Here is a 12,422-nt window from a genome sequence, read left to right as displayed (position 1 = left end):
TACACCCCACAACAGAGCCATCAGCATCCCAGGATCTTACAGCTGCACCTCCAGAAATGTAATATACCTCATCCAATGCACCAAATGCCCTGATGGAAAATATGTAGGAGAGACCAAACAACAACTGCGCACCAGAATGAACGCACACCGGAAATCTATCAAAGACAGAAATACTCAATTACCAGTAGGGGCACATTTCTCACAAGAAAACCACTCTCTCTCTAATCTCTCAGTCCTGATCCTCAAAGGAAATTTACACAACACATCCCAGAGACGAGCCTATGAACTCCACTTCATCAACCTCCTGGATACAAAAATCATGGACTAAATATAGACATTGGATTTTTGACACATTATAATCTGCCTGACATCTGACTCCCCAGCCCAGCCTCTGGCTTCTTTACTTTTCATTCCATCCAGAAAGAGCACACACCAACTGCTGAAACTTCCTTATGCTGACGAAGGGTTTTTGAACCCAAAAGCTGGCTTAATAACTATTCTCCAACTATTTGGGTTGGTCTAATAAAAGATATCAGATTCACCCAAGGAACCTTGTCTGCCTATGTCCGTAGACCAACACGGCTACAACCTACACCCCTTCATCATATTTCACACTCTGAATTCAAATGTGGGAAATATTGTTGTCCAGCATCACACACATGTCCAGTTCTTGTCCGTTAGACTTGCATTTTGGAGTGTTTTCTTACTTTATACAAGGTATTGCAACTTCTTAATTTTTGTTTTGATTTTCAGGGAAGAATGACCCTTCTGTCTGCCAAATTTAGTGTTTTTTATGTATATGAAACATCCCATGTATAGATTAACTACTGAAAAGGTTGCCTTCATATAAGGGAAAGTCTTGATCTTTTACAGACTTGTGAACGTGTTTAGTTTATGCTTGATCAGCATTCTTTACTCAAGCAAATCTTCCACTGAAGTCAGTAGGAGTTATGGGTCCCAGCACCAACTAAAACCAGATGTTAACTGCTTCTAAGAGCTCAAAAATGAAGTAATTCAAAATTAACAGACACAATCCCCTCTATGCCTTGGTTTACCCATCAGTTAAAAAGACTAAGATATTTCTAATATATCTCAGGAAGTGCATGTGTACTATAGTTAAAATCAAAATAAATTCTTTGTAAATTCCACAACATTTGGAAATCAAACGGAAATTGATTGTTGTTTCATGTGTCTCTAAAAGTAAAAAGTCTTTGGCTCTTGTGCATGCGTAAACTATAGAAATCATTAGACTCAAGAAATAAAATATTGTGGTGATTTATTTTTATTTTTGACATGGAAGTTCTCCCAAATAATGCCTTTGGTCATTGGGCTCATGTTTGGCCTGCAGCCAGTTCAGTTTATTTATGCTGCCTTCTCATCAACTTTTATAAACCGAATAACATCAGATCAGATCAGATCTGTACTTGAACTGGAGCATGAGTGGATCTAGAATTTTGAAAAGTGGGGTGCAGATGGTATGGCGCATCATCAGATATAAAACAATGCACATTTCTTTATAGTTAAAAATAAAGTATAAGGTTTACTAATAGGGGCGTAGGGCTGTATCACTTTAAGGTTGAATCAAAAACAAATATAACTTCATTAGAATGAGTTGAAAATGATCTGCTGGGCTGTGAAATAGCAGTTTCATTACCACACTGCAGAACAAAGAATAGTTTGACTGCTGAAACATCAAGACCATTAAAAAGAAGAGAGGGCTGTTAATGTCTGTTGAGTGAAGAGTTGAGAGGGGATCAGGTAGATTATAAGAAAGGATGTCGACAAGTTGGAGAGAGTACAGTGGAGAGCAATGAAAATGGTTCTGGGTCTTGGGTGCATGACTTGTGAGGAGAGGATGAAGGAACTAGGTTTATTAAGTTTGGAGAAGAAAAGAGTGAGGGGGGATTTAATAGTGGCCTTCAATTACCTGAAGGGTGGTTCCAAAGAGGATGGGGCTAGACTGTTCTCAGTGGTGGCAGATGACAGAGCAAGGAGCAATGATCTCAAGTTGCAGCAAGGGAGGTTCAGGTTGGGTATTAGAAAAAAAAACTTTCTCACTAGGAAAGTGGTGAAGCACTGGAGCAAGTTACCTAGACAGGTGGTGGTATCTCCATCCTTGGAGGTTTTTAAGGCCCGGCTAGACAAAGCCCCGGCTGAAATGATCTAGTTGGGGATGGTCCTACTTTGAGCAGGAGGTTGGACTAAATGACTTCCTGAGGTCCCTTCCAGCCCACATTTTCTATGATTCTATGATGAGCCATGAAGTCAATTGATTCCCCTAGCACTGCCTGGCTAGAAATGCTGCTGCCACTGCCAGGCTGTTGATTTTAAACTCTGGGTGGAGCAGGGAACAAGTGCACCAGCGCAGTACACCCCCTCTGCCCTGAACAGGAGAGATCTGCCACTGAACCCTGGATCTGCCACTGAACAGGAGAGATAAAAAGAAGCCTTTGATATTGCAGAAAGATATTTGTCAGAGACTACTTCTCTCTCTGATTCAGTAATGGCTCAGTATTTTACCACCATATTGAAGCTCTATGTTGCCACAAGCAATGACCTTAATCCTCAGTCACCTGTAGTGTTTAGAAAGTCTAAGGCATATTCCCTTTGTTAGCAGGTTTATCCCTCCATACTGCTCAGCTTCTACATAAGGCAACATACTCCTGCCTCTCCAGGTTCCCCTGCACTTTCAAATGGTATAAGCTTCACCTCTTGCCCTTTAAACTGTTGTATATTGTTGCTATGCACTGTTAAACACTTGCAGTCTTTTGCTTTAAGGTGCCTCTCTTACAGTGATGGATGAAGTGATTGTAGCACAGAGTTTGTATAACAGCTTGTAAAGTGTTCTTTGATCCTTTGTGAGCAAAGTTGGCATATAAATATAAGAACGCTATCAATTAAGTACACTCGTTGAGAGCTGTTTTCATAGCTTATTTGTGGATGGAGCAAGCCAAATAAATCAGTTTCTGTTAAGGTTTAAGAGTAGTCTGAGGCTTTACAAAACCCTATGGGACAGAAATTACACATAAACTGGTGTAAGTGATTGGAAACTGGTTCAAATCTGTAACACAACAGGACTAGGGATGGAAGTTACACATAAATGAATTTAAGTGATCAGAAACTGGTTTAAACCTGTAACAGAACAGAAGTTCAGTGCACATAAACCAGTTTCAAAATGGCTGAAACTGATTTAAGATAAACCTGGTGGAATGTAGACTTATCAGACTTAACTGATTTAGGTGAAACTGGTTTATGAAACTTCTGTCCCAGACCCCTTTCTGGTTCAAGTTAAATCAGAGTCCCCCAGCATCCCAGCATGCTTTGCAGCCCTGGGCTGTGCTGTGGTGCCTGCTCCAGAGAACAAGGCTGGCCCCACCCCCCTGCACCCTAGCCAGAGCAGTGATGGGCTCACTGGCTGGCTCACTGCTCTGCCCCCTGCCCTCAGGAAAACTGTGGCTGGGGTCTGGGGCCAGGGAGAAGAGTTAAATTCATCTTCCCCTGAGTACAGAACTGCCCTAACCTGCTGGCTTACTTAGTGCTGGCTGTGACTGTGGACTACAAATCCCAGAAGCACCTGGAAGCAGGAAGAAGAAGCGATGAGCAGCCCTGCAGAGACCTGCTGCTGTGATTGTGGACTGCAAATCCCAAAGACCTTGGGAAGAGGAAGTGACCTCCAGGAAGAGGAAGTGAACACACAGCCCATGTTGTGTTTATAGCTCTTTAATTTATAGTTCTCCAGAGAAAGAAATATTCTTGTTCAAGCTTTTATGAATTCAATGCCACTATCTTTTCCCCCACTCAACCCCTCCTCAGCCTGGCAGCCTCCTGTTTCCCCTGCCCCCGCCCAGGCAGAGAACAGGTTGGAGCCTGGGCACGCACCCTCCGCTCCAGCAGGAAGAGTGGGGGAAAAGTCTTGAAGGAATTCTCTCCTCCTTTCCCTTTAGCTGTGGTTGACAGATGTGCTCTAGTGCCCCCTAGCTTCTGACTTGAGCCTCTGCAGTCATGTGACTGCATTTCCTCCACCAAAAGTGATTGTCTGCTCATTTGCTTATTGATTCAATCTTTGCAGCTTAGACTAGCCTGCAAAAACTGACTGAATTCAGCCTTGGGCTTTTTGACTGTCTGTACTTAGTCCAGAAGTTCAATGGACATAAACCACTTTCAAAATGGTTGGAAACAGTTTAAGATAAACCTGGGTGGATGTAGTATCAGACTAACTGATTTAGGTTAAATCAGTTTATTGAATGTCTTTCCCAGACCCCCTCCAGATTCAAGTTAACTCACAAATCCCCCAGCATCCAAGGATGTTTTGCACCTCCCCTGAAGCACCTTCCCCCTTGACCCTCAGGGTGGGTGGACTAGCCTTGGCCCAAGTTGTCTCCTCCAGCTAAGCAGAGAGGCATGGTCTAGCACCTGCTTCCTGGCTTCTGGCTTGGGCCATTTTAGGCATGTGGCTGCATTTCTGGAACTAGAAAGTGAATGTTTGTTCGCTTGTTTATTGGTTCAGTCTATGCAGCTTAGACTAACCTGCAAAGATTTAATCAATTCAGCCTTGGACTTTTTGGCTCTAACATACAGAATCTGTGGAAAAGGAAGGGCTTTTACAAAGGAGCAAGAGCACCATAGGTGGCAGAAGTGGGGACGGGGGGGTGGCTAACTGGGCTCAGTCCCCCAGATGCAGGAGGCAGCAGGTATGGCTGGAGGGCAGCCTGGCCACAGGCTGCTGCACCAGGGGGGAGGGGCGCGCACACACAGATACCTTGCACAGCCAGGATCACAGACAGCCCAGCAGGCAGGTAAGTTTCTTTCTTTACCTGGGCTTCCAGGCAGGGGGGCAGATTGAGACTCCCACAGTGCAGGAGGCAGTGGTGTAGGGGAAGGGGTGAATCACTTACTTCTGCCTCTGGCTCGCTCCCTCCTGCACTGTGGGGATTGTCCCATGACCTGGCCTGGCCGGGGCCCCATTCACAGTGAATGGAGCCCTGGCCAGGCTGGATCATGGGACAATCAGAGAGCAGTGACTCCTCCAGAAGTGCGGCTCCAGAAGGGAACCAAGGTGGGGGCACGTGCTCCCCACCCATCTTTGCACGGGGCAAGAGGGGGCTGGGCTCTGCCTTCATGCCTCACTGCTGCTGCTTCAAAAGTGGCGTGGTGTCATGTGAGTCCCGCTGCTGCAGCCAGGCACATGGCGCTGCGCCACACTGCTTTCAAAGCAGTGGCAGTGAGGCACGGAGGCTGGTAGCAGGCAGAACCCAGCTCAAAGCTGCGGCCTGCCCTTGCCCCATGCAAAGATTGGTGGGGGGAATGTGCCCCCCCCCGCTTGGCTCCCTGGCTCAATGCTGCACCTCTGGAGGAACCGCTAGGCTCTGATTGTCCCACGACCCAGCCTGGCCGGGTCATGGGGCAGTCAGAGCCCAGTGGCTCATCCAGGGGTGTGGTGCAGAGGAACCAAGGGTGGGGAACATGCCCCGTCTCCTCCAGTGCACGCAGTGGCAGGAGCCGCCTGCCCACACTCCTAGAGGAGCTGCCAGGCTCCAATTGCCCCATGACCTGGCCCAGCCTGAGCAGAGCCCGTTGCAGCCCCAGCCCCACTCCCCCACCACAGCCTTTCCCCCTGCCCCTTCCCCTGCAGACTTTCCTGTGGGGGAGGAGGCGTGCGTGCATGCACATGCACACTCAGCACCCCCCCCACAAAAATGTCTCCTTCCACATATGAACAGCAGCAGAGGTTCTTCTATAGAACAGCCAAAATAAATGATCAAACTGTGGAAAGAATGGAGACTGTCAACCCAGGGACCCCAGTGTCCTGAGGGAGGAACCACCCCCTGGTGCAAGTAAGTTTTTTAGCACATTGTGATCTGTTTCACAAATGAAAATGCAAATCACTGGATGATTGTATGGAGGTAACAGAGCCCTACTCATGAAGCACAGCGAGTGGTGGGGCCAAGGGTCAAAGAGATCAGGAAGTAAATTTTCCTTTCTGATGAAATTGCTGGCCTGGGTAGAGGTTTTACTTTCCTTTTTCTGTGTTTTTTCCCTTAATGCAGTTCACCATATGCTGTGATATCTGGAATCAATTGGTCTTAAACAGGAAGCTTTCCCTAACTAAAATAACTAGAAGCTACAGACTTAAAGAAGCAGGTTTCCATACAGCTTGTGTTCCCATGTTGTCTCCCTTTTTCACAAGGGACCACCCCGCATGAAACTCTATACAGAAAAAACAGACATCTACTGGCCAAATAATGTAGTACAAACACATGTCAGTGTACTATGGAAATGTATGGCCTTACTTTTGGAACAGATTGTCAAAAGATTGAAGGAAGCAGGCTTTTCCCTATAACATACTATGGGAGTACCATTTGCAATAGCAAAGCATTTGTAAATCTTCAGATAGTAATACTTCCTGCAAGGTGTAGCTTAGTTTATGATTCTAACAATCATAATAATCATAGAGGCTCTCTATCATCAGTTAAATTGTCAGAAGGGACTGTCACTAAGGAACTTTCAAATTTGGGGTCTCCTTCATACTATCCTAAAATTAAACTTTCCAGTTTAACCAGTGTCTACATTAACTTCAGGAAAAGTGTGGTATCAGAGTTCACAAGCAGCTACAGCAGGGGTTCCCAACATTTATGTGCCCAAAGGCACATTTGAATTTAAAAGAAAAAGCAGCAGGCACCAATATGACAGCATTTTTTGTTTAAATAATGATTTTTACTGATCATAAAAATGCATGTGGGCACCTGAATAAACCTCGCGGGGAGCCATGGTGCCCGCAGGCACCGCACTGAGAACCACTGAGCTAGAGTATTTGTTCAAAGTATGTAAAAGTGCATATGGATTTGAAGCACTAAAAGAAATCATCCAGTCAGCCATGACTTCTGTCACTTAAAAGACCAAAATGTGTTTTAAAAATATATTTTAGAAATGCTTTCCATGCTTTGCAAGTAGGGATGTTATAGGAAAATGTTAATTAAAATATTCAGGTAAACATTACATGTCCCGTATAGACTATATGCTCATATAAACTCTGTAGTGGGCGCATCTACACATGCAAATGACTACGCAGTTGTTACTGCGCAGTCATTTTGTACTTGCTTTAGCAAGTGACAACGCAGTAACCACTGGTACTGTGCAGTCCTGGTGATGCATGGGCTGTTTCTGACCCTACTGCACAGCAGAGGTGGCATCACAGTTTGTGCCTGACAACACTATGTGTAGTAGGGCTGTGCAAAGCTTCGGTCACTGATTCAATTTGGCGGAGATTTGGCCTGATTCGGTGGCCAAATCTCCGAATCCAAATAGAATCAGGAGGCCCTTTAATCTCTCCGAATTGAACTGGAACCCTCCAAATCGATTTGGAGAGATTGGGAAAGATTTGACAATTCGGACATAGACACAGCTTTAAATGTTTTTTCTACATACCTCAAGGTACCAGGTGGCTTGTGAATGCTGAGATGGTGGGGTGAATGAAGCATCCGACAGGAGCGCCGGGGGGGGGTCCCTAGCGCACTCAGCAACAGACCCGAAAGTGGACCAGAAACACTTCTGGTCCACTTCCGGGTCCACCAGGAAGCGCACTGGGTGCCCCCCCCCCGCACCCCTCCCCGTCTCAATGATTGGTGCTTCCTGGGCCTGGAGGGGCACCCAGGGTCCCCATGCGGCCGATCAGTCCAGTACTTCCGGTCCACTTCCAGGTTTGCCACCAAGCATTTGGGGGGCCCATCCACGCTCCTGTGGGATGCTCCATCTGCCCTACCATCGCAGCGTTCACAATCTATGCCTGGTCCTCGAGGTATGTAAAAAAAACATTTACAGTTGTGTCTATGGCCGAATTGCTGATTCTCTGAGCCAGCATCGAATCTTCAGATTTGGATTTGGCCGAATCAAATTGGGACAATTATCCTAATCAATTAATAGAATCACTGTCCCCGATTTGGGCCAAATCTGAATCCGAATCAAATACGGCCCATTTTGTACAGCCCTAATGTGTAGATGCGCCCGCTAGTTAGTAAATTTAAATACCACTCTGATATTAGGAGTGAACAACATGGCCCATCTTTGTTGTGGTCATGAGTCTCGTCAGATTTCTTAAATGAAAAGGGGAAAAACATGTTCTCTTCATCTGTTTTGTCCTTAATTTTCCTCTTCAAAGGTGTTGTTTTCTAATTTGGGGTTCAGAATTGGACACTATCATCAAATAGTCTGACCTCCTGTATAATGCAGGGCATTGAATTAAGCCTCCAACTTCCAGAGCAGCATTTCTCAACTTTTCAGGTTGGCAACATCTTTTTCAACCTGCAAAAAATGTTTGCATGCCCCTTGTATTTACTATAGGAGTAAAAGATGCATTGAAGATGATCATAAAAATAAGTCTATATAATCTGCACGGGCATTTCAGAAGGTTGGGAATAAGCGTGTGGAAGGTCATGGTGTGAGGGGAATGGGAGAACATGAATTTCTTTGCTCCAGACTGTAATAGAATACATTTTCCACTACATTTCTTTTCCTGATACATTGTTGAGAAATACAGAATTAAAACATCTTTTCAAAAGACATCCACTTTTGATTTACAGGTTTCAAGGGATGGGAGTACTCAGCACATTCTATGCCAAGGTCTTCAAATGATTAAGCAGCCTGCACCTTGTTTCTAGATACTATATAGCTTTTCTAGCATCAGTTTCCATGCTGTGGCTCCCGAGAGGTCTTTGTCTATTTGACTGCAGAGCTCCGTATCATCGGAAAAGTTTTCCCCATATTGGTTCTCACAGTCTATAATCATATCATGTCCTAATTTTCCTCTTTGATAAACCAAATAGATGGAGCTGCTACTGCCTCATGCAAGTTTTTCTTGTAGCTCTTTTCTAAACCCATTCTAATTTTTAAATGTTCTTTCTAAAACAGAGAATAAAATTATTCTTGGACACTTGCTACAAGACCCCAGCCCAAGTGACCACCTTAAAATTTCCTCTGTAATCTTCCAGACTAGTTTTGAACATGTCTGGTTAGAGTCTAGCCTTCCCTACTAGATCAGTTTTATTGATGTTTTGGGTGATGTCTCAAAGCAGTCACTAACACTGAACACTGTATTCAGGAATGGGTCCAAGGAGGAACACTGATGTACTTCCACGCCCTGTTTGATTCCTGTTCCATTGAAAGTTTAAAAGCAACTTCCTGGAAGTGGCAGCACTGGTTCTAGTCAGGCAGTGCTGAAGGAATCAAGTAACTTCATGGCTCATTGTAATTTACCCGATCCCTTCTAAACTCTTTTCCACAAGTATTAATGACCCTGTCTTCTTTTTAATGGTCTTAATGTTTCACAACTCAAACTATCCTCTGTTCTGCAATTCTACCATCTGTTAGCTGCTCCTGGTAACGAAGCTCCTATTTCACAGCCCTGCAGATGGTTTTTAACTTATTTCAAAGAAGCTGTATTTGTTTTTTGGTTTTGTTTGCTTCAATCTTAAAACTCAATACAGCCCTATGCCCCTAGCATATTGGTAAAGCATGTGGTTTGTTTTTAACTGGATAAAAATTTGTGTTGTTTTATATGTAATGTTGTACCTCACCATCTGCACCTCCCTTTTCAAATTCCAGATCTGCCCACAACTAGTCCTGTGCTGCTGCCCACAGTGGCAACTCCCATTTACTGCTTTGCCTTGCTGTCCCCCTGCTTTTTCCATCCACAGCTGTGTAGCAGGGTATATACCCTCTGGCACACAGAGTGGGGACGGGAAGACTTTTCTTATCAAACCCAGTTCATTTATTATACCCCCAGAGGGTTTGTGTTCACAGAACACAAACAGGGTTTTCACATTCAGGTAAACAAACACGTTTTCTCTTTATGGTAACCAAACAATGAACACACACACCAACTTCTCATTTCCCTTCAGTCGTCAGGCCCAGAGAGAGTACTCTGTCTCAGGCTACAGGTTTCAGCCTCACACCCTTCCTCTGTCTGGCCCTTTAAACCCACAAACCAAACATGTGGTCTTTTCCCTATAGACCCGGCAAGACAAGCAACTCTGGCATGCTCCTTGACCTTGACCATCACCATCACCATCACCTTACCCTCCTCTGTCCCCAACCTCCCATCTTAGAAGCTTTTTATTTCCTGTGGCCAGCCAGTTATCTGTATCAGCTGGCCAGTTTTCCTAAGCAGGCTTACAATCACCTTGCTTGCCTGCAGCTAGGCAGCAGCTTCTGAGGCTTGTCACCTGTTGCACCTCCTTGCAGGCAGGTTTGCAACCTGCTATAGACCGGTATTTGTTCCTGCATGTCTGCTCTCAGTGCTTGCATTCAGCTAATTAGTCAGGCAAGCCCTGATCCTACCCAGCAAACTGCTTTGTGTGGCCTCAGGTAGCCTCATTCTTTCTGCCCAACTGAGAATGACACCTTGCAAAATGTGAAGCATCTGTCCCAGCAGTGCTTTGCCTTGGGCATTTGCAATATGTGGGTTGGGCCTTAAAGGAGTTGGCTTTAAAACTTAGCCCAGGTTCGCTGGAGTGCAGGAGCAGGCGGAGAGGAGGGTACAATGATGTAGTTGTCACCTTCCCCCACTTCGATTCCTGCTCCACCCAAACTTTAAAACCAACTGACTGGGAGGGGGAGCACCATTTCTATTCAGGCAGTGCTGGGAGTCAGTTGACTTGTATCATCACTCTGATTCTTGTTAAGCTCTCTCTGCTCCACAGGTGTTAACAACCCTCTCTCTTTTTTAGTAAGATTGATGTTCCACTGTTCAAGATATCCTTTCTTTTGTGATTTATCTGTCTGTTAGCCCTTTCTGGTTATGTCTCTCTGCTATTTCACAGCCCTGCCAACTGTTTTGACTTTTAGCAAAAAATCTTAACTCAGGCATAGAAATGACAGGACAGGGAAGTATTTGGGGCAGTGTCAAGATGCTCAAGAAGGCTAGATTTTGTTTTGTGAACCCAAATAGGAGGTGTACCTTTCACTATACTGATTATAGCAAATGATACAATATCCCTTTTTTTCTGCCTAGCTTGTGGTGTTTTTAGCAAGTTGATGCATGTGCTGATAGTTATATTGGCTTTTTGCTTTGATCTGGAACTAAAGCACATTGTGCTGACCCCCTCTCATCTTAGCAAAGCTTCTAGTTCCTCTTTCCTTGGAGGAAAAAAAAAGACATGCTGGGCTCTGCGTGACAATGTGCCACCCTGTTTGCATCTCCCCTTCTTTTCGAAATCCTAGGTCCACCCATTTGGGAGCCATTTCATTTGCCAGCCCTTGGCCTGAGCCTGCTGGCCAGCTTTTCTCTGCTGCTTCTGGCATCAGACACATCCTCCTTTGAAGACTAAAACTCCTTTGATTGAATATAGTGGACAACAAAGTTTATAACAGAAGGGTTGTTGACTGTAGCTGTGTTGGTCTAAGGTAGTCAAGGTTCTTTGGGCAGATGTGATATCTTTTATTAAGCCAACTAAATAGTTAGAAAAAATGTTCTTTGAAAGCTTTCAGGCTCCTTCTTCAAGCATAGGGAGAGTTTGTTGGTGTTTGTGTGCTTCCCTTTGTACAGTAGAAGCCAAAATGCAAAATGCAGGTCAGTGAAAATGCAAATGCATGGCAGTGAAGTTCAAAGGGAATGGGAGACAACTAAATAGTTGGAGGAACAAGTTTTCAGGCACAAACACTCTTCTTCAGGCATTCAATTGAATGGGACTAATTCAATTGCATGGGTCTAATTCAGCTGAATACCTGAAAAAGGGTGTTTGTACCTGAAAGCCTGCAAAGAACATTTTTTCTCCAACTATTTAGTTGGTCTAATATCAGAAAAAGGAACATATTAAAAGTGCTTAGGCCAGGCTGATCCTCCTTTACTCCCAGTGGTTTGAAGCAGCATTGCAATTAAAGCTCTGAATGATTCTTTGAGCTTTGAGGGAATAATATTTGGGAAAAACAAACTGTAAGACGCAGGGCCGGCCCACAGTTTTTTGGGCCCCCCTGCAAAATATAGTTTTGGGACCTTCTGATCCATCAAAAAAATCCAAATTGTGGTTAACTGCGGTATTAACTCACCGAAATAAAATAGTCAGGACCAGGCTGCGCTACAGGAGGTGTGGGGTGGGGGCAGCACATGCTGGGGATGCCAGGGTTCCCTCCCTGGGGGAGCAGGGGACTCCTTCCCCACACAGCTGGTAAGGGGCTCTCCACTGCATCCAGCCCTCTAAACATGGCATAGGCAGCAGGGAGGGGGGTGAGCAGGGCACGGCCCCAGGCTGTGGGGCCCCCTGCAGTCACAGGCTCTACCGTATAGGATGGGCCGGCCCTGGTAAAACACATCTTTTCCCTCAATCATTATGTCTTCCTGACGTGTAATCTGATTTGTATTTTTTTTTTAAAGCATCTTTCCTCTAAATCATTAGGTCTTCATGACACACAATCTGATTTGGATTTCAAAA

General features: G+C 45.0%; 1 protein-coding gene across 3 annotated transcripts in view; it reads left to right on the top strand.

Annotated features, from left to right (window-relative positions):
* Positions 1 to 12,422, top strand: part of SEC24D (SEC24 homolog D, COPII coat complex component) — a 175,863-nt gene that overhangs the window by 67,499 nt on the left and 95,942 nt on the right. The window lies entirely within an intron of this gene.

The sequence above is a fragment of the Alligator sinensis genome, unplaced genomic scaffold (assembly GCF_000455745.1).
Source record: "Alligator sinensis unplaced genomic scaffold, ASM45574v1 scaffold544_1, whole genome shotgun sequence".
In the NCBI taxonomy this organism is placed as follows: Eukaryota; Metazoa; Chordata; order Crocodylia; family Alligatoridae; genus Alligator; species Alligator sinensis.
Note: the sequence above shows the minus strand (reverse complement) of the source record. Positions and strands in the feature narration are given on the sequence as shown.